Source organism: Piliocolobus tephrosceles, chromosome X (genome assembly GCF_002776525.5).
Source record: "Piliocolobus tephrosceles isolate RC106 chromosome X, ASM277652v3, whole genome shotgun sequence".
Lineage (NCBI taxonomy): Eukaryota > Metazoa > Chordata > Mammalia > Primates > Cercopithecidae > Piliocolobus > Piliocolobus tephrosceles.
In genome coordinates this window covers 20,601,537-20,623,111 of record NC_045455.1, presented here as the reverse complement: position 1 = coordinate 20,623,111, position 21,575 = coordinate 20,601,537, and the positions used below count along the sequence as shown (strand labels likewise).

General features: G+C 37.5%; 1 protein-coding gene across 1 annotated transcript in view; it reads right to left on the bottom strand.

Annotated features, from left to right (window-relative positions):
* The window catches only part of LOC113219610 (glypican-6), a gene marked incomplete at its 5' end in the record, with an annotated part of 584,830 nt that overhangs the window by 526,434 nt on the left and 36,821 nt on the right, over positions 1–21,575 (bottom strand). The window lies entirely within an intron of this gene.

Genomic DNA, 21,575 nt, shown 5'->3' with positions numbered 1-21,575 from the left:
GTATATGTTTTCAAGAAGCAATTGATTTTAAATAAATTTTATAGAGACCAAATTCTTAGAGTCTTTCAACTGTTTCAATCCATTGCCTTGAACAGCTGGTTACCAGAGCTGTATTTCTGCAGGGGGGACTTGACTGAGCAAATCTTTCTCTGATGGATGAAGGGCTATGAAGAAGGAGAGTCAGCATATTGCATGGCCAAGGTCTAACTGCCAATTTAAAGGTAATTTCTCCTGAGGTTCAGATGTTAATAGAGACACACAGAATGAAAGCCAAACAAAGTAACCTCACCTACGTTTGAAATAAAATGAGAAAAATCTTTGTTGGCAGTTGACTCACAGCATAAAACACTACTAAACATAATAACATCAGCATAATTTGCTTTTTTCTGATTTCTTTTTTAGGTATTACTGTGAATAATAAAATGAACATAGCAGTATACATTGTGAACATTAAAGTAATAGGGAAGACTGAAAGTGTAGTATATTGTCAAATAGCCACTTGAGCATGCATTTTTTAAAAAAGTTGTTAATATTCTTTTTATGTTTTAAAGCTTTTTAAAAATTATACCTTTGTATTTGCACTGATAGGTTCATATTTTAGTTGTTTCTCCCCTTTGTATCTTTTGACATGTCTTGCTAGTGTTAGAAGGTTAAATGAGATAAATTTGATTAACAGAAGACAAATGCCCCATTAACAATTTTAGGTTTCTACATTATTTTATTTTTTTTCCAGTTATACAATAAACTATGGCAAATATATCTTAGTACTCAAGAAATTGAGTCTCCATTATTAGTAATGGGAAAAAAAATTCCAGAAAGTGTGGGGAATTATGCAGCAGAGGAAAGGAATGAGAAGTTTTTCTACCAGGAAAAATATAACTTTCTAAGCAAAAAAAAAAAAAAAAAAAAAAAAAAGTTAAGTGAAATTTATAACAGAAAACAACATTCACATTTGTAATATGCTTGCTATTCAAGCAGTCTGGTACAAATTACTGATGTATATCATGCACAGAAATCATACACACAGATGAACTTAAAGAGCAAAGCAAATCATTGTCCTAACACTTACCTTAAATTTTCATCTAAGAACTATCCCATGATGGCACCCCTTTAGATAACAACAAAAGGCACTCGATGTAACAACCTATGTGTATCTGTTTTTGACTCAAAACTGGATCCATAAACCCAGTCACCCATCTATCAACAAATATTGATTGATTACAGTAAACAAGTGACTGAAGGTATACAAAGGCATGTACAAGTCCCTCAAGAGAGCTACTCTGTCTTATTTCCTCTGTGATAGACTATTAAGATAAGGAACCTGTGCATGGCTACAAGAAATTACCTAAGGTAAACCTACAGAGTTAAGTACCACAAAGGAGATGTGTAAAGCATCCCAGTGGTTTGGAGAAGAAAGAGATTAGTTCCAGCGCAATACAATAATCTTCTGTTGGCATAGAAACCATCAGGAACCACAGCAAATATCTGGGACACAGTCTCTGGAATCTTCGGATTCCTAATTCTGTAAGAGACAGCTAGCATATGTGAAAACGCTTTGGGCACTAAGTGATAACTGGTTTTACTGTAACCATCTTGATTTCTGCATTCTTTGGTTTCTCCGCAAAAGCCATCTATTTTTTTTTCCTGCATATAATTTTTTTCTGATTTAATGATTTTATGGAATGGTATGCATCTTTATGAATGTCACTGCATTACTGGTTTCTTCAAAACAGTGAAATGTGTGGTTTGCTGGTAGAAATAAACCTTTGCAGATCACCATTAGATAAAAGCAAGAGGCAGAGATCAGTGCTCAGAGGAGTGACTCCACATGGCCATAGCAAGCTCCAAGTAGAGACAGAAAAGCAGATTGTGCTTATCAAATGGCAAATCTTCCCTCATGGGGCCAGAAAAAAAGAAACCTTTGACTTTTCACTGACTGCTTATTGAAAATTCAAGACGAGAACAGGTGCTCAACGGAAAACGAAAGTCCTGCTCTCTTCAACAAATTCAGCTTTACTATAAAGTACCAGACACCCGTAATAGTGTCATCTTAGTGATATCTTGTACGTTCTATAAATGGGGGAAAGCCCATATTAAAATTCTACTCCAAAGGGTTTTTTGTTCCTTTAATGATAACCATAGCTCCGTAAAATACTTGTTTCCTTTCCAAAACTGGTGAATAACATGGTTATTAGATTGCATTTGCTGAGTACTCTGTGTTTCCAGCCACATTTAGAATCACTTCTAACACCCTTTGCCAAGTGGAAGGATGCAAAATAGCGCATTAGAAAAAGCCAGAGGTTATACGTTTAAATCGTTTGGGAAAAAACTATACATACCTCCAGGCCTCCTGATTATAGATACCAGCAATTGACAAGCTGTATTAAAGTGAGGGCCTTGAGAAAGCTGTGTTATGAATTAAGAACAAGAAGTGAACAGCAAGTATATAAATGTTTCATAAGCCATCCACATCAGTGCTAACCCATTCCCCTTATTAGGATCTAGACATATCAACCATATTTTTTAAAAATTAAAAAGTGATAAGCAGTGTACAAGAAAATGAATATCATAATTTATTTGATGTCATTGTAATGGTTTCAATTTACTTTTTCCTTTTTGCTAGTGTTCGGGTTCAACTGTAGATGATAAATCTTGGCTATTATTGAAAATATATCTTTTGTGCTCAAAATTACTTACAAAATGCTAATCAGGCTTATTTCCTGCTCAGTTCTATTAGTTTAGCCCTTGAAAGCATAGTTCCTAAGATTTAGAGACAGTTTTTGAATAGTCAAGACCTCCCTATGGCACTGGGAAATTAAATTTGGTTTCTTTCCTGCTTTTGCAGAACGCTTATTCCATCAGGAGTAATTTACTCTAATTAGGGACTATGTGTTCTGAAAATATAAGCACTTCTTCAAGGAAAAATTAAATGTTGTGTAGTTTTTATGTTCCTGTCAACTTCAAGAAAAAACTTATAACCAAAAGCATCTGAGAGAAGAAAGTACTGTATCTCAGCCTGGGCTCAGGGGAGACTTCTGGTGTTCAGATAGCAAGGTAGTCTAATTAGCAGCCTACATATTCTAGCCACATGATCCGATAATTACAAAGTGTTTTCCAAGACTAACCTGTCTTCTACATATTGTAGAAGTTAATATTGGTTTTAATCTCCTGGACACAAAGTGTTCTATTGCCCTAGGACATTACCAGAAGGGAAACACTTTCATCTAAGAGATGTGCCAAGAGGCATCATATCTATAGGAATGAATGATGACCCTCAGGCTCTGCATATCTTACAGGCCGTACTCAGCAGTAATGAAAACTATGCTTCTTCATGATATCCCCATGTAATATAAAACAAGCTTCATAAACGTGAGCTAACTGTATATCTTTCGCTTTATAAATGATTGGAAGCTGATCAAAGAAAGTGCCCTCAACTTGTAAACGCAGCTGTCCAAAATCACAAACTATATTTGTTGGCTTCCCTAGTCAGCCTCACCTGTTTAACAGATTTTGAAATACCTAAAACCAACCAAAGCACAGGAAAACAAAAAGGACTTCCTAGTATTGATTCATAAAATGTAAGGCATTCTTGGTTTTGTTTTTCTGTCAGCTGCTTTACACAGGTCATGTGACTTAGGCTATGGCGTGGTCCCCAGATGGGCTGCCGGCCATGAGCCACAACCCACAGTCAGAATGTCCTGATGCCATTTGGTGGTTAGATCTAGTTATGTTCATTTACGGACCCATTATATTTTTAGTTTTAGACAGAAAATTTTGCTACCTCTGGAATCAACTGCATTTTTGTTTAGTTCTACACAATGAGAAATCCAAACTGATTATTAAGCCTAGAAGTTATGTCTGGTTTTCTGACCTCATCCTTCATAAATTCAGTAAGATTGTATCACGATTCATGGCATGAAGTCACTAATTTCCCACAGAGGCTCTTTTGTTACAGTGAAAGATGTATTTAGAGGGATCACTGAAGTGTTAATTATAATTTCCCCCAAATTGTCTCTTTACTTCTAAGGTCAATGCAGCTATCTTCACTGATAAGAGGTATCAGTATCAGTGAGATGTTCCAAAGCAAATACCATATAGCACATAAGAAAGAATCATCTCAAATTCAGTCATGAATAATTCTAGTGGGTGTTATCTTTGTGTTCAGTAACTTTCAGTCTTCAATTTTTGAATTTCCTATTAATTAAATAACAATTTGATTAATAAGTATTAAAATTACTTTGTAGATGTATACTTAAGTTCCAAAGCTACATGACAATCAATTGTCATGTTTGAGATCACTTTTGGCTATATTTATTCAAGCTAAATTTCAGTCATTATTGTTCCCTATTACTTTGGTAGTCTCTTCTCATTTTATCGATATGTTAAAAATAAAAATATAATTACATTTAATGACTCAAATGACTTTTTGAAACTAAATAAATTTCAGATTATGCATGTATCTTTTTTGTGTTCATCATATTTAAAAATATGACTGCATATGTTTAGAATATATTTTCTGTGGTTTCTGAATTCTAAACATATAATTCAGTGTCTAAACATTTGGACTCTTCCACTTTGGAAACATGCATTCTTATTATCATTGAGTTAAACAAAAAAAGTGAATCATGCATGTACCATGTGTATGAATACAAATTTTTATAGGAAATTAACTTAGAATGTGATTCAATAGTATAAAAAATATTTACATAATAGGTCCAGTTAGAAGCATGTATTCCACATAAAACAAAACAAAAAAATTAAAATCAATCATACAATTTCTTCTTCTCAGTTAACAGAATGGACTGACTAAAACTGAAGTTTGAGAATCAAACATACACTATTTCAAATTTTATTAGTAATATCATTTTAGGATTAAAAATAAGAAAAAAAAAGACAGATGCTCAAAATGGCAACGTATGAACATCAAACTATCTACAAATATTGCACGCCTGTCCATCAATGTTAAAAGAGGCCAAAAGTCACATAGACATTATGCAATGAAGGAGAGGTCAGTTTCAATATGAATGGGTAATGTACTTTACCCCTGTTCTGCTAGCCATCATTCAGAACAAGAGGTAAAAGGACAGAGAGTACAAAATGCTTCAATATAGCCAAAATTTTCAAGGTCAGAATAATTTTTTTTTTCTTTTTTTGCCTTAACCCTGGTACCTCCAAATGGCTTTTATGCTGCAAGACTTAACAGAGTGGGAAACAGCCATTGGGATCTGCACTGGGGACAGCCACTCAACATCTTTTCTCCAGGAATAATCAAACTGTGGCAATCCTACACATACCACCACTGATTTTTAAAGCTCTTTCTAAGTTCCTAGCATCCTAGCTTGGATTTTTGGGGCCTTTTCAACAATGTAATCTTGCCATTCTAGCCTCCCAATTATTCCAACCACACATTTTGAAGTCCAAAACAAGACCACATTCTAAAATCCAGAGAAACTTTTATAATAAAATGTGTTGATAATGACAGTTGTGAATACTTTCGCCAATTTAAAACCCCAAAACTTTGGCATAGCCATAATTTTTATACTTAAATCCAATATTTTATTCATTTTGTAAGAATGCACACAGAACTATTTCAATAACATTCAAATTAAAATAACTATGCAAAGCCTTCTATATGTTCTCCTAAATGAAATAAAACACAGTGCCTTATCTATATTTTCCCATGACTAAAAGCAAATTGACTCTGAATATACCAACCAGCTGTATCCCTGGCATAAATCTCATCTCTCTTCAAGAACTTTTAGTGCGTCACATTTTGTTTTGTTTTGTTTTGGTTTCCTCTATTTTACTTACTGTTACCTATCCATCTTATTTCCTTACTAGTCCAGTTAAACACTTTTGTACTTTTTTCATGTCCCTTAAAAGAATCTGATGGTGCTTCATATTTACTGTTATTTCACTCTTTTAAAGATGCTGGCCAGGCACAGTGGCTCATGATTGCAGTCTTAGCACTTTGGGAGGCCAAGGCAGGAGTATTGATTGAGTCCAGAAGTTCAAGACCAGCCCTATGTTCAAGGGCAACATAACAAGATGCTGTTTCTCCAAACAAACAAACAAACAAATTAGCCAATTAGCCAGGTTTGGTGGCTCCTGCTGTAGTCTCAGTTACTTGGGAGGATGACTTGAGCCCAAAAGTAAGAGTGTGCTATGATCATGCCACTGCGCTCTAGCATACACAACACAGCAAGAACCCATCTTTGAAAGAAAAAAGAAATTCAAATAGTACTAAATTACCACTCCTATTCTACTATTCCAGTGCCCATATAAGTGCTATTGAAGAGATTAATTTGGATTATATCAGTCATGGACTGACAACTTGCTACACCATACCAATGGAGAAGCTTAAATTAAGCCTAATGCATGCCTTACTTGGGAAGGCAAACCTTCATTAAAAACAGCACTAAAAACAACATTTTCTTTATTACACAGAGTTGGCCAAAAATGAATAGAGAGTACATTGCAGAGACACAGTTTAGGTCTATGTTCCTATTCCTAGTGATACTGTTAAGAAATAAAAATTTTTCTTCAACTATTTTCTTTATTTCCATAGGTTTTTGGGAAACAGGTGGTTTTTGGTTTTTGGTTACATGAGTAAGTTCTTTAGTGGTGATGTGTTAGATTTTGGTGCACCCATCACCCAAGCAGAATATACTGAACCCAATTTGTAGACACTGAACCCACTTTGATGCCTTTGCATCCTCATTGCTTAGCTCCCACATATCGGTGAGAACATATGATGCTTGGTTTTCCATTCCTGAGTTACTTCACTTAGAGTAATAGTTTCCAATCCCATCCAGGTGGCTGTGAATGCCATTAATTCATTCTTTTTCAGGGCTGAGTAGTATTCCATAGTGTGTGTGTGTGTGTGTGTGTGTGTGTGTGTGTATGCGTGTGTGTGTGTATGTGTATATATACATATATATTTAAAAAAAATAGTTTACATTCCCACCAGCAGTGTAGAAGTATTCCATTTTCACCACATCCATGCCAACATCTATTTTTTTAAAATTTTTGATAATGGCCATTCTTGATAATATTTGCCATAATTCAGTAATGTCAAGAGTAAGGTGGTATCACATTGTGATTTTAATTTGCATTTCTCTAATCATTAGTGATATTGAGTATTTTTTCTTATGTTTATTGGCCATTTGTGTATCTTCTTTTGAGAATTGTCTATTCCTGTCCTTAGCCCACTTTTTGATGAGATTCTTTGTTTTCTTCTTTATTTTTTAACCATTTTTGTCCTTCTTATCATTTTGTCCATCTTCTAATTTTGACCCAACTATGGTTTTGCCAAATATTTTTTGACTATCAGGTGACTGTGGCTTATTCATTGTTTTGTAAATAACATAACTTGGCTCTCTATGAATAACTGAATATCTAAATTCACTACTCATCAATTATTTATTAATTCAAAATATATTTATTAAGTACAGTATAAAACAAAAACAATCCATATTTTCAATGCTATTCATGAACACATAAAATATATGTAAATACTGATACATCATAGGCTAAATTTAAATTGTTACATAGAAAATCTGTAACAAAGGACACTGAAGTTTTTGTCAGCTTGAAGTATTTGTCCATGGCTATGTATTTGGCACATGGCACATACTCAATAAATGTTTTTCATGTAAGAAAAGGTGTAGCTAAATTACTCATGTAGTTATGAGCATCATTCCCAGTAGGGATCATTAGAAAAATGTTTGAAATGGAAATGACATCTCAACTGGACCTTGACACATGAAATCATTCTAAGGCGAACTGTTTCCTCTTTTCCCCATAGAATTTTATTTTTAATCTCTATCATAGCAGTTGTCTTACTATATTTTAACTTATCTCTTCATATGCCCATCATTTTTGTACAGTATGTAGAATAAGGGTTTATCAATTGTTGTTCATCTTATTAAATCTTTGTATCCTTACCGTAATGCATTTCTTCAAATCATAGATAATTGTTCTAGTCATGTTTAAGCAAACTATCATGGATCTTTATCTTTATAAGCTGTCATTCTTAAAAAAAAAAAGGCATTACAATATTTACTTCATAACTTTACTAAAGATTTCACAAAGTAGATGCATTCTTTGAGGATTTTTAGAGATTTATTTATTTTTGTCCCAGAAACAAAACTATAATCTTATATAATATTTTAAAGTGATTTAGTAAAATGCTCTCAAAATTTTCACCCCAAAGGAAGTTACTGAAATGTCATTTACAAATATAGTTGGATTTTGGAAGATATTTATTTAAAACATCCATCCATCCATACCCATACATTTATGGTACTTCAGTGTTCAATGCTAAATTAACTTGAACAACACATGCCATAGGGTTATCTAAAGCAACCTTCAATAAAGACTGCATTTTGTATGTTAGACTTAAAACAAAGACATGAAATGTTACAAGAGCTTATGTGTGTGCTAACTTTTAGTGAAAAATTCTGGAATATTTTGCTGCTTTCCATACCTTATCATTCATGCATATATTCTATGATCTTACTTCACTTGTTTGGGGCTTCAAAGAGTTTAGAGGTGGGAAAGGGAAGTGGGTTAATGAATGCCTACTCTAACAGGCTAAATGTTAGATGCTGGGCATTGAGAGATTAAAAAGTCCTTGAAGAGCTTATACCCTAATGAGGAAAACAGATAGATAAACAGACAATTACACTACAGCCCATTAACTATGTTGGCAGAGTGTAAATTAATAGAGCCATTCTGCAGGGCAATTTGATGATGTAAATGCTGTAAAAACTTGCATACCCTTTGATCCAGCAAGTTTCCTTCTAGACATCCAGTCATTTATCTCTGGGTGCCTGGTTACCCTGATCTACTCTTTCTACAATTTCACTATTGATCATGCATTATTTTTGCTACCAGACAAAAAGTTGTCAGGTTTGGAAACTGAGCAGTGCATATTGAACAGAGAGGACCAGAAAGACAGAAGATGAAGCTGCAGTAAGATTGGGAATTTTACAAAATTCTCTGGGGAATTTGGATTTTATTTAAGGAAGCAGGAGAAAAAAAGAAAATATGAGAGATTCAAGGCCCTGGAAATAAAATCAAAAACTTCTCATAAGACTGACATAATAATATAAGGGACATTTCTTAGAAGTTTGCCTATACTGCAATAGATGACTGAAAATAAAAATTACAGACTAAAATTCCACTCTCAGTGAGTCAGTCCAAGGCTACCTCCTCCATGAGGTTTACGGTAATTCACTGTAGGTGTCCAGAAAGATCTGGTTTATATGCCAATTTAGCCAAACATGGAGTTTAGTTTAAGACAAAACAGGGCTTTCATTTCTATTTCGTAGTTTTTACAATCTAAATCTCTTTATATAAATTTCAAATACAGGTCTTTTAAAAATGTTCTGTTTGAAACTGGGGTGGTGTTTACACAACTCTCTGCATTTGTCAAAATGCATGAACTTTACATCACACAAAATGATGTCTAATGTATATAATTAAAAAAAAAAAAAATCAACCAGGATACCAAGGGATTCTAGACTGGAACAAAGTCTAACATACAAATCTAACAGTGTTACTAATGTATGATATAAACAAACTGAAGGGATTGGGAGGTGATTTAAACTTTGGAAAAATGCCCAGGTGTGGTGGTTCACGCCTTTAATCTCAGCACTTTGGGAGCCTGAGGGGTGGGTCATTTGAGCCCAGGAGTTTGAGACCAGCCTGGACAACACGGAGAAACCCTGTCTCTACACAAAATAACAAAAATTAACTGGGTGCAGTGGCACATGTCTGTATTCCCAGTGACTCGGGAGGCTGAGGCCCCTTGAGACTGGGAGGTCAAGGCTGCAGTGAGTTGAGATCACGCCACTGCACTCCAGCTTTGGTGAAAGAGTGAGACCTTGTCAAAAAACACAAAACAAAAACAAAAAATAAAAATAAACAAAAATAAATTAAAAACCATGAAAGAAAAGAAAAGAAAGAAGAGAAAATACAAGAAAGGAGGGAGGGAGGAGAAAGTAAGAAAAAAAATCCATCGGGAAACCATGTTTTGACTGAAAACTATAAGGCTACAGACAAAAGAACTATACCTAAGGACCATACTCTCGTTGGTAAATTTGTTTCTCACAGAGTCACAAGTTAACAATCCTGAAATTACATTGTATGTGTCCTGGGGTTGAACAAATAAAATAATAAATGGCAGATCACAGAAGCCAGGTTTCTCCCTCTCAGAGAAAGTTACAAAACTACAAATAAGCAAGGCATTGATACTAGAATGAACACTAGGATATTGGATTAGCTTCAGACAGTATGAACTCATGTTTATTTTCATATATATATTGAACTATATGCTTATACAAACACGGATGGATACAGAGATAATTGCAAGTATTATGTATGCATGGGTGACTAAACACTCACACATTTCCCAGCTCTATCCACAGAGAGGGCCTAGCAGCAGTGACACCCAGTTAGCAATGAATACACCCAGAGTCCAGATCTTGATTCCAAGTAATCACTCTCCAGTAAAACAAACCAAGGCTGCTTGGAAAAATGTCAAGCCTAACGTTTTTAAGCCTACAATGGCCTTAAATTATATTATGCCATTTAAATGTGGAAAATTAGCTTCCAATATAATTTAGGTGTTTGTTACCAAAGTGCCTAGATAGCATGTGTTAAGAAGCAGGGAAAGAAGGCTACTCATTACATCTGCAAGTCTTTTTCAACACAATTCTTTTGTTCACTATTAATTGCAAGCACCTATCATTACAAAGAAATAATTACATTTAAATTGCTTTCTGGGGTCCTGGCAATGACTTAAATAAAACCTGAGGAAATGAAAATCCAAAGGGAAAAAGAGACAGGCTTTATCACCACTGCACCCCACAACAACTCTACTCACATTCTATTTCCACCATCAAGGTAAGAAATGAACTTGCATCACCATTAGACTACATCCAAAAGATTGTTTCAGGATTCTCAAGGTTGTGGCTAACAAGCAAAGAGCAGCAAAATAGCAGGAAGGATGCTGGACTTGTTATACCAAGAATTGACAAGAATTTGGGGTTAGAGAACCTTGGATTTTTATACTGTTGACCTCTTCCTTTTTGAAATTCCTTCCTTTTTATGGTTGAAGGATACGCATAATTCTCATCTTTCTTGCTTTTTTGACAACTCTACTGGCTCTCACTTTTGAGAATCTCTTATCACTTGTCTGCTCTGCAGTTGCTTTCTTGTTTCTTCCTTCTCTCCTTTGACCACTGTTTTCGCTTTTCCTAATTCTTGCTCTTCTAAATATATCTTTACCCAAAACTGTATCCCTGCCTCTCTTGGTCGATTTGTGCTGATATAACAAAATACTACCGACAGGGTAATTTATAAACAATGGAAAATCATTTCTCACAGTTCTAAGAGCTGGGTAGTCCAAGTTCAAAATACCAGCAGGTTCAGTGTCTGGCGAGGGCCCCAGTCCCGACTTCCAAGATGATGCCTTGAAGGCTCTGTCTTCACATAGCACAAGAGTCTGAAGGGTAGGCCAGGGGCAGTGACTCATGCCTGTAATCCCAACACTTTGGGAGGCCGAAGCGTGTGGATCACTTGAGGTCAGGAGTTTGAGACCAGCCTGGCCAACATGGTGAAACCCCATCTCTACTAAAAATATAAAATTAGCCCAGTGTGGTGACAGGCGCCTGTAATCCCATCTACTCGGGAGGCTGAGGCAGGAGAAGCACTTGAACCCAGGAGGTGGAGGTTGTTGCAGTGAGCCAAGATGGTGTCACTGCACTCCAGCCTGGGTGACAGTGCGAGACTCCCTCTAAAAAAAAAAAAAAAAAAAAAAGAGTCTGAAGGGTAAGAGAGAATGAATACTGCGCCCTCACTTGGTGGAAGAGCAGAAGACCTACAGGGACCGAATTCATTTCCTCAAGCTTTATAATGTCATCCATGAAGGTGGAATTGAGAGGTGACAATGTGCTAGCTGCTAGCAGCCCTAGCTAGCTCTCAGCGGCTTCTCAGCCTCCAGGTCCACTGTGGCCGAGCTTGAGGAGCCCTTCAGCCCGACGCTGCACTGTGGGAGCCCCTCTCTGGGCTCGTGGAGGCCAGAGTCGGCTCCCTCTGCCTGTGTGGAGGTGTGGAGGGAGAGGCGTGGGCGGGAACAGGGGCTGCACAGCACTCCTGGGCCAGGGCGAGTTCCGAGTGGGCACAGGCTGGGCAGGCCCCACACTCCGAGCAGCCAGCCGGTGGCGCCAGCCCAGGGCAGTGAGGGGCTTAGTACCTGTGCCAGCAGCTGTGGAGGGTGCGCCGGGTCCCCCAGCACTGCCACCACTTGCGCCCTATCACCGGGCCTCAGCCACCTCTCCCTGGAGCAGGGCTGGGGACCTGCAGCCTGCCATGCCTTAGCACCCATCCCCCCTGTCCCCCGGCTCCCGCGCCGCAGGAGCCTCCCCGATGGGTGCCGCCCCGTGCTCTGCAGCACCTGGTCCCATCTACCGCCCAAGGGCTGAGGAGCGCAGGAGTGCGGGTGCCAGACGCGGGACTGGTTGAGCTGCAGCCCGGCCCCTGTGGGATCCACTAGGCTAAGCCAGCTGGGCTCCTGAGTGGGGTAGGGACTTGGAGAACTTTTATGTCTAGCTCAAGGTTTTTAAACGCACAGATTGGCACCCTGTGTCTAGCTCAAGGTTTGTAAATGCACCAAACAGTGTTCTGTGTCTAGCTAATCTACTGGGGACTTGGAGAATTTTGTGTCTAGCTAAAGTATTGTAAATGCACAATCAGCACTCTGTGTCTAGCTCAAGGTTTGTAAATGGACCAATCAGCTCTCTGTAAAATGGACCAATCAGCAGGATGTGGGTGGGTTCAGATAAAGGACTAAAAGCAGGCTGCCCCAGCTAGCCAGCGGCAACCCGCTCAGGTCCCCTTCCACACTGTGGAAGCTTTGTTCTTTTGCTCTTTACAATAAATCTTGCTGCCGCTCACTCTTTGGGTCCACACGGGCTTTATGAGTTGTAACACTCACTGGGAAGGTCTGCAGCTTCACTCCTGAAGCCAGTGGATTCACTCCCGAAGCCAGCGAGACCATGAACCCACCAGGAGGAAGAAACTGTGGACACATCTGAACATCTGAAGGAACAAACTCCGGACACACCATCTTTAAGAACTGTAACACTCACTACGAGGGTCTGCGGCTTCATGCTTGAAGTCAGCGAGACCAAGAACCCACCGATTCCAGACACAGAACCCTCACAGCCTAATTACCTCCTAAAGGCCCCACCTTTTAATACTATTGTACTGGTGATTAAGTTTCAATATTAATTTTAGAGGGAACATAAACATTCAAACCATAGTACTGCGCCTCTTTTCTTCTATCTCCCCATCCCTCTCTGTAAACTCATTCAACCCAAAATTCTCACAATCATCACTTTTATAAAAAGGCAAATAACAACTTATTTTTTCAGCATCAATACTGTCCTGAAGATAAACTCTCACATTTTCACGTCCCTACTAGATAACTTTAAAATTTACCGCTTTTCAAACCAAATTTACAGTGTTCCCTCTGACACTAGCTCCACCCTCTGACTTTTCTGTTTATTAATGCTATCACAGTTCCTCAAGCCTCCCAGAGTCATTTATGAGTATCAACACCCCATGCTATTCTGTCTCCACCAATGTAATCAACTACAGGGAATCTATACATAAAAGAAAGGGCGTTTATTATCCCCACTATCACAAACCCTAAATTTACAGCTCTTCTAACAAAGTTAGAACTCCTAGTGATTACATAAAATGGATCTTTATCTTTGAAATACTGATTGTTATGAACCATTAAAGACAAACTTGATAAAGTAAGCATCTGTTGATTTATACAGGCTAACGGGTTGTATTCCTTAACACAGACTTAGGGATTTACGAGTCTATCATACACCAACTTATGAAGCTAAAAAACAATATAATATCTGTGTAAAATTCACAACATCTTTGAAATAGGAATGTGAAGGAGGAATACATTTGAAATTTATGTGAAGTTATTCCTCATTTGTGTTGTGTATTAGATTTTTTTTAATTAAAATGTTTATTTTTAAATGTCTAAAAATTTTTAAAGGGGTAATTAGAAAATATTTGCAGTGGATTTATAAATAATGCCTCCCAAAATACCCATGGATAACAACTTATGTTCTAGGTACATGCCTTTTACTTTGGGATTCAATTCACTAATTATAGGAATTCATCAGATCATGTTACAAGGGTTAACTGTAAAATAGGCCATATCCATATGTAGTAGTATAATAAATTCTTCTTTATCTAATTAAATGTGTTAATCAGCAATTTATACTTAAATTTTAGTGCTAATAATGTATTCAATCCATAGCCATTTTACTTAGTTGATATATTTCTACTGCCTATGGAATCAAATTTATAAAGTGTTATATTTCCCTCAGGAAGTTACACCCATTCCTACAATTTGTCATATTGAAGTTAGGATGATGTTACCTTCATTTTAACTACAGAGTTTCTGGCAATGTCCAAATATACCGACATTTTAGTCTTTGCTGGAAATGATCTCCAATAAGAGGAATGTATCACGAGTGTTTGGAGATGTACAACCTGAGTACTGGAGGCTTACATACCTGTGCAACATATCCAGGATGAACTTGTGAAAACCGTGTGCAATATTAAATGAGCCCTTCATTTTGCATTTAGTATAAGAGCAAAATGGTTGCTAGATTTCACTTTTGAAAATATATTAAAAATTTTAAAAAAGAGAAACAAATTTCTTCCTGGATAATTCTAGAAGAAAGAATCCCTTGTCTTTCAAGACAAGAAAGGAAATAAATGGGTTGGACTAAAATGAAAGAAGTGTTTTAAAATTACCTTTGGGCAACTATCAGATTCTAACAGCAATTTAAGAATATTAGAAAGAAATGTTTAGATAGGTAAGAGAAATAAGTATTAACTCATTTTGAAACTCTCATTTTTAGGCAGCAAAAAGTATTTCGTGCCCTCTATAATCTAGACCATATGTCTTTCATACAGAGAAACCAGGTCATGGAACAGTGATGTGTGTGCTTATCACAAAGAAGTTACCTTCAAATGTTATTCAGTAGCCTATTATCTGTAGCTTTATTATTTTAAATAAGCAAAAGAGTGTTATTTGATTTAGAGTTGCTCAGGACAAAAGTTAGGTTTTTTCCCCTAAATTCAGATATCAAGTTTATAGTCATTTTTTTGTGTGTAAAATCATGGCTTTCCTATAAATTAACAATACAGTGAATCCTCCATTCTTCAGTTTTAAGCAATGCACAAAAAGAGTGCAAATAGGCACTTTTTAGAAACTTACAAATATCATACCTATGCCTAGTATAATTCTTACTAATTCCAGATGAGGCAAGCTATTTGTTTGATTTCTAAGGTCCCTGTAAGCAGCACTTGCATGCTGACTCTTATCACTGGCTGGGTCCAACTACTGGTCAGCTTTTGCCTGTGGCGCCTTAATACTGCAGACTAGCTTTGGTGTTAAATTCATTTCAATTAAATGCCTGAGCCTTGTTAGAAAGATGTTATTAATTTTGACACCAGCCTTCCTCACAAGACCCATTCAGTACTGCCACTGAATCTCTGTCTGGGGAAGGAACTGGCCCTCTGTTCCCTGAAGCTTGTTTCTTTCTCCATGTTGGTTCCTCTAGTGGGTTCCCCAGATGGCCTCATTACTGGCAAGAGGCAGATGATTAACTTGAATATCTCTCCCATGCCATATGAATCATTTATTGGGCACCTGCCAGGTGTCACATACTAAGCTAAGTGCTTTCTTTCTATATTACCTCATTCATGCTATGGATATTTACTAAAAGACCCAGCACTTCTCTCAGAACAAAAACACAGTATCAAACAAGAAAAACACATTCCCTTTCCTCAGGGACCTGACACATCTTACCTTTGTACATGGTATGGATGGTAATTAAAGCAGGTGGGCTGGTAGAGACTACTGATTACAATTTTACACATCTCTGGATCGTTTGAATTGATCACATCATATATTGCTTCTGTAACTGAGACAAGATAAGGTTCTTTTAAAAAAGTTATTAAGAAGACTGTGATGGTTATCATCAAACCTAATTGCAACAGCGAAGTGAAAACTTCTGTTGAGATCCTTCTGAGAAGAGTCATCTAAAACAAAGCCTTATTTTGGGGATAAACAGAAGTAGAATTAGGTGTTGGAAAGAGAAAAAAGAGAAAAGTAGATGGCAGGCCAGGACAGTTTTGCAGAGTGGTCTTGGGAAACAAAATGGAAATTGAGGCCCCATATGCAAGTATCTCTGAATACTTGAGAGGCCTTTACCAAACTTGAAAACTCTGCTTTATTCTGATGCACTCTAGAATCCTTAGCATGGAAAAAAGCCCAACACTATCAATTGAATCAATTTATCAACTAACTCATTTATTCTCTCTCTCTTTCTCTCTTTCGAGAACTTACTATAGTCTCTAATATTATGCAAGAGATGTAGTGGCAACATAGACCTAAATCTCTTCCCTCCTAGATGTGTGAGTCAGGGTAGAGGGAGTGAAGTACGTTAAGATAAGCACAAGATTATATGTGATGATTTTAGATAATGGCAAATTCTAAGGAGAAAGTAAAATGGTAGAGGAGATGTAACTAAGATAAGGTCCTGTCACAGGATGCCACTGAAATGATCTGAGAACACCAGGTACTAGGAGATATAAAGGAGGAGATGTGGACCATTCCAGGTGGGAACAACAGCAAGGACAAGAGCTTGTGTCAGCAACAAGTTTAGTATGTCCACGAGACCTATAGAAGAAGAGTCTATCTAGTTGGACAGACAGAGTCACTACTGGTAAGAATATAGAGTTATGTGGGGCTCCATGAGGTGGGACCTGGTATGCCCTGGTAAGGAGTGTGGATCCCTTTCTATTTGCAATGAGAAGCCCTGAGATACAATGACATAACCTGATGCTAACTTTAAAATCTGACTACTACACTATTCACGGTAGCAAAGACATGGAATCAACCTAAAAGTCCAACAGTGGCAGATTGGATTAAGAAAATATGGTACATATACACCATGGAATGCTATGCAGCCATAAAAAAGAACAAGGTCATGTCCTTTGCAGGAACATGGATGGAGCTGGAGGCCACTGTCCTTAGTAGATTAATGAGGAACATAAAACCAAATAGCGCATGTTCTCATTTAAAAGAAGGAGCTAAATGATAAAACACATGAACACAAATAAAGGAACAACAATGGAACCTGCTTGAGGGTAGCGGATGGGAGGAGGGACAGGATCAGGAAAAATAACTATTGGGTACTAGGCTTAGTACCTGGTGATAAAATAATCTGTACAACAAGCCCCTGTGACATGAGTTTACCTTATATAACTAACCTGCACAAGTACCCCTGAACCTATAATAAAAGCTTTTTACAATCTGGCTGCCAGACAATGCATTGCCAAGAGCAAGAAAGGCTGCAGGGAGACCGGGTAGGAGGCTACTGCAGAATCCAGGCAAGACATGATGATGGCTGAGAGTAGGGTGCAGCAGTGGGGGTGGGAGTGTTCACACTGAGGATAGATTCTGAAGGCAAACGTGTCAGAGCATGCACAATGAGAGAAAGAGGAACCAATGGTGCCTCTGGGTTCTTTTTTATTAACACTTCATGGATAGCGAGGCCTTACCAGAATTAGGGATGACTGAGGTAGGAACTGGTTTCATGAAAGGATGAAATCTGAAAAGGCTTCAGATAGACTCTGGTTTAAAATAATAGTCTGTATTCATTATGCTAATGAAATACTGACAGATTTTTTTTTCATCTCAAGCTCCAGATCGGTCTGCATCAAGGTCTCGTAGGTGTGCCACTATTGACAGGTGGGGCCAGATGATTATTTGTCAGAGGCACTGTCCTGTGCACAGTAGCATGCCTTGTGCCATCCCTGTGGCCTCTACCCAAATGACGCCAATAGCACCCCTCAGGCTGTAACATATAAAAAGGTTCCAGATACTGTGAAATATAAAATCTCCCCAGTTGAGAACCACTGTTCTGTTCCATTCTGTTCCACAGTCAGGACAGATCTCTTCTCTAGTCCAAGGAAAATCGCTTCTCTGACTATAACAGAGATGAGCTGCTAGTCACTCCTCCCACCAAAAAGAGGCGATGTTAAACAGAATTAAAATGTAGTGCACTAACTGCCAGCAGTTTGTAAATGAGAATTAGAAAGAATTTTGCAATGTTTAAGCTTTCTAACAGAAAACCCTGTGGCAAATAGCAATGTGGACAGTAAACAGTTCAGTGACTGTTTACATAAGTGGGTGACCATATGACCTCCCTCATTTATTTAAAAAAATCACAAAATGTCATTTTCTCTAAAAAAAAAAAAAAAAAAAAAAAAAAGGTAGTTAAAGGGTACATGTTTAGCAAATGGTTGGATTTTCTGCTACATTTTGTTGTATTATTGTTTTACATGAAGCTACAATTTTGCAGCTTTTGTTGAATCTACGCCAGCCTTTAGGGTTTTGAGAAGGGGTGGAGCGCTTTTAGCACAAACTTAAGTTTCAGATTTTGAAAAATAAATCTGAAATTCTACGGCATATTTTTTCTGTATTTTAAAAATTAATTAAGAAGGTATTTTTGGAAACAAACACAAATCATTTCTAAGTGGCTACTGCGGTAGGCAGAACTATGCACCCCCATTTTTCTGGATGTCCATATCTTAGTCATTGGAATCTGTTAGTAGGTTGTGTTGCATGGCCAAAAGGATTTTGCAAAGGTGAAACAATTAAGGATCCTGAGATGAGGACATTATCTGGGATTACATTGGTGGGCCCAATGTAATTAGAATAATGCTTAAATGATGGAAGCTGGAGGCAAAGATGGGAGAAAAAGGCACTAGCCAAGGACTGCTGATGTCCTCCAGCAGCTGGACGGGGCCAAGAAATGGATTGTCCCCTAGAGTCTCCAGAAAGAAACGCAGCACTGAGAACACCTTGATTTTTGCCTAGTAAGGCCCATTTTGGACTTCTGACCTCCATAACTGTAATAGGATAAATCTGTGTTGTTTTAACCCATATTTGCAGTAATTTCTTACAGCAGTTATAAGAAATGGATGCATTACTTTATGAGAATACAGGTTACAGAGTAAACTGTTCTTTACTATAAAGTTGTTATTCTTAATTATAAAAACAGATCTTTGGATTAACCATTGTATCACAGTTTGACAAATACTAAAAAGCTATGAAAAATCCATTTGGGTGTTTCTGTTCGTAAGTGTTTTTCACTGGTAAATTTTAACTTCCAAATGGCTTTCTGTTCTCACATACCTCAGAACATCTTCAGGAAGCATCCGGGTACTATTGAAATTTCCTCAATGACAAATAATCTCTTTTGATATTTCAAAAAGGCTTTTATGGAAATAATGTCAGAGATTTGAAAAACAGCATTGAGCACTTCTATTTGATTCAAAGATCATAAATTTGAATACATGAATTCATATAAATTAGCAATCAGTCTGAAAACTTGTTTTATTTATTTCTTTTGTGCCTCTTATCTAGAAAAATAGCAACTACATTAATCAAAAAATAAATGCAGTGAAAATGAAATGCAAAGTGTTCATTAATACACTGGGGGTAAAATTTCAAGTATACAAGCGGAAAAAAAAAGTCTAACACTTGAATCTCCATCACCATAATTTTGTGTTTCTGCTTTCCTTCACTCAAACTGATTCTCATTTAGAAATTAAAAGGATATTTCACTTCCTTGTACTGTTAGTGGAGACTTACAATAAGTAAAACCAGTAGTCTCTACAAGGGAAAAATACTATAAACTTGTACATTCTTCTTGGACTAAAAAGTGGAACTCACTGAAGATGTGCTTTAACACCTGACTTCCAATCTGTTTTGATACATGAGAGGCTTTGGAAAAAAGGCAAAATGTGTCTGACATCAAAATTTACTCTATAGTGAAGTGTTATTGTGAAACCCCAGTGTGATGTTTAGTCTGGTGTCATGCAAACACTTTAGGAAAAGACGATGAGCACAGATCAAACAGGTTATTTTAGGGACAACTGATTATCATCCTCTATGAAGTCATTACAGTTTAATATACTCGAAGCATGATATTTTGATCTGTGTTGTATTACCTTAAAGAGCTAAGGGGAGTATAATTAATAGGCTAAGATCAAAGCTAGGAACTTTACAAATAATATCTTATTTAATCCTCACAGCACCCCCTTGAGATAGGTGTTAGTCACCCCACTCGGTAGTTGAAAAACTTGGAGCTCTGGTATTTAAATAATTTGCCAAATGTCAGACTAGTTGTAAGTGACAAAGTCAGAATTCAGAAAGATGCAGACAGAGTCTGTCTCATGCTAGAGCACGTGTTGTTGGCTATACCTTGTGTCTCCCGTTATTCCCTGCCTCTTCCTCATTTTAGAGGCATCGTATACCACTGCTAAAGGATTAGTGATGTCATACAAAACCTAACCTAAAAGTAGCAGTGAAAAAATTTTTAACTGTCTTGCTTTCACTTAAAAAAAGATGAATAGCTGAACTAAATATTTTAAAATATCCGAGTAAATCCAACTAAGTAATCATAAAGGACATGTGTGGTGACTCAAACCTGTAATCCCAGCACTTTGGAAGGCAGAGGCAGGAGGATCAATTGAGCCCAGGAGTTCAAGACCAGCCTGGGCAACACGGCAAAACCCTATCTCTAAAAAAACAAAAATTAGCTGGGCATGGTGGCGTGTGCCTGTAGTCAGCTGCTCTGGAGGCTCAGGTTGGAGGATCGCTTGAGCCCAGGGAGTCTGAGGCTTCAGCAAGTGGTGACTGCATCACTGCACTCTGGCAGTGATAGAGTGAGACTGATTTAAAAAGAAAAAAATCACCATAGATATTCCATTAAAAAGTATGTGGATGGTCTAATTTTAAATGTGTTAACATTTAATAACATAAAATTAATTTATTTGTAGTTAGAATATTTTTATTTAACAATTCTAGATGTTTTAAAATGTAAACATTAGAGACTAATTGATCTTTCCTTGATTTGCGCTGGCTACTATGACTTGCTTCTGATGAGTAGAATGTGGCAGAATTGACGCTACATGTCTTCTATAGCTGGGTTAGAAAAGGTGGTAGAGTTTCTGCCTCACTCTCATCTGGGGGCCCTTGGAACCGGGCACCACACAGTAAGGAAACACAGGCCACATGCAGGTCTTATGGCCGACAGATCTGCCAAAGGCCCAGGCAGCCACCAGAGTCACTATGCAGATGTGTGAGTGGCTGGGCCTCAGATGACTCCAACCCCCTGCTATTGAGCTGTAGCAGGTGAAGACACTGAGTGAAACAGAACCCAGCTATCCCTGTGGGCCCTGCTCAAACGGAAAATTCATGAGAAAGATAGACATTGTTTTTTGTATTAGTTTGCTAAGGCTGCCATAACAAAATGCTACAGACTGGGTAGCTTAAACAACAGAAACTTATTTCCACAAAATTCTGGTGGCTAGAAGTTCAAGATCAAGGTGTCAGCAGAGTTGGTTTCATTTTGAGGCCTCTTAGTTTGGCTTGTAGATTGTCGTCTTCTCTG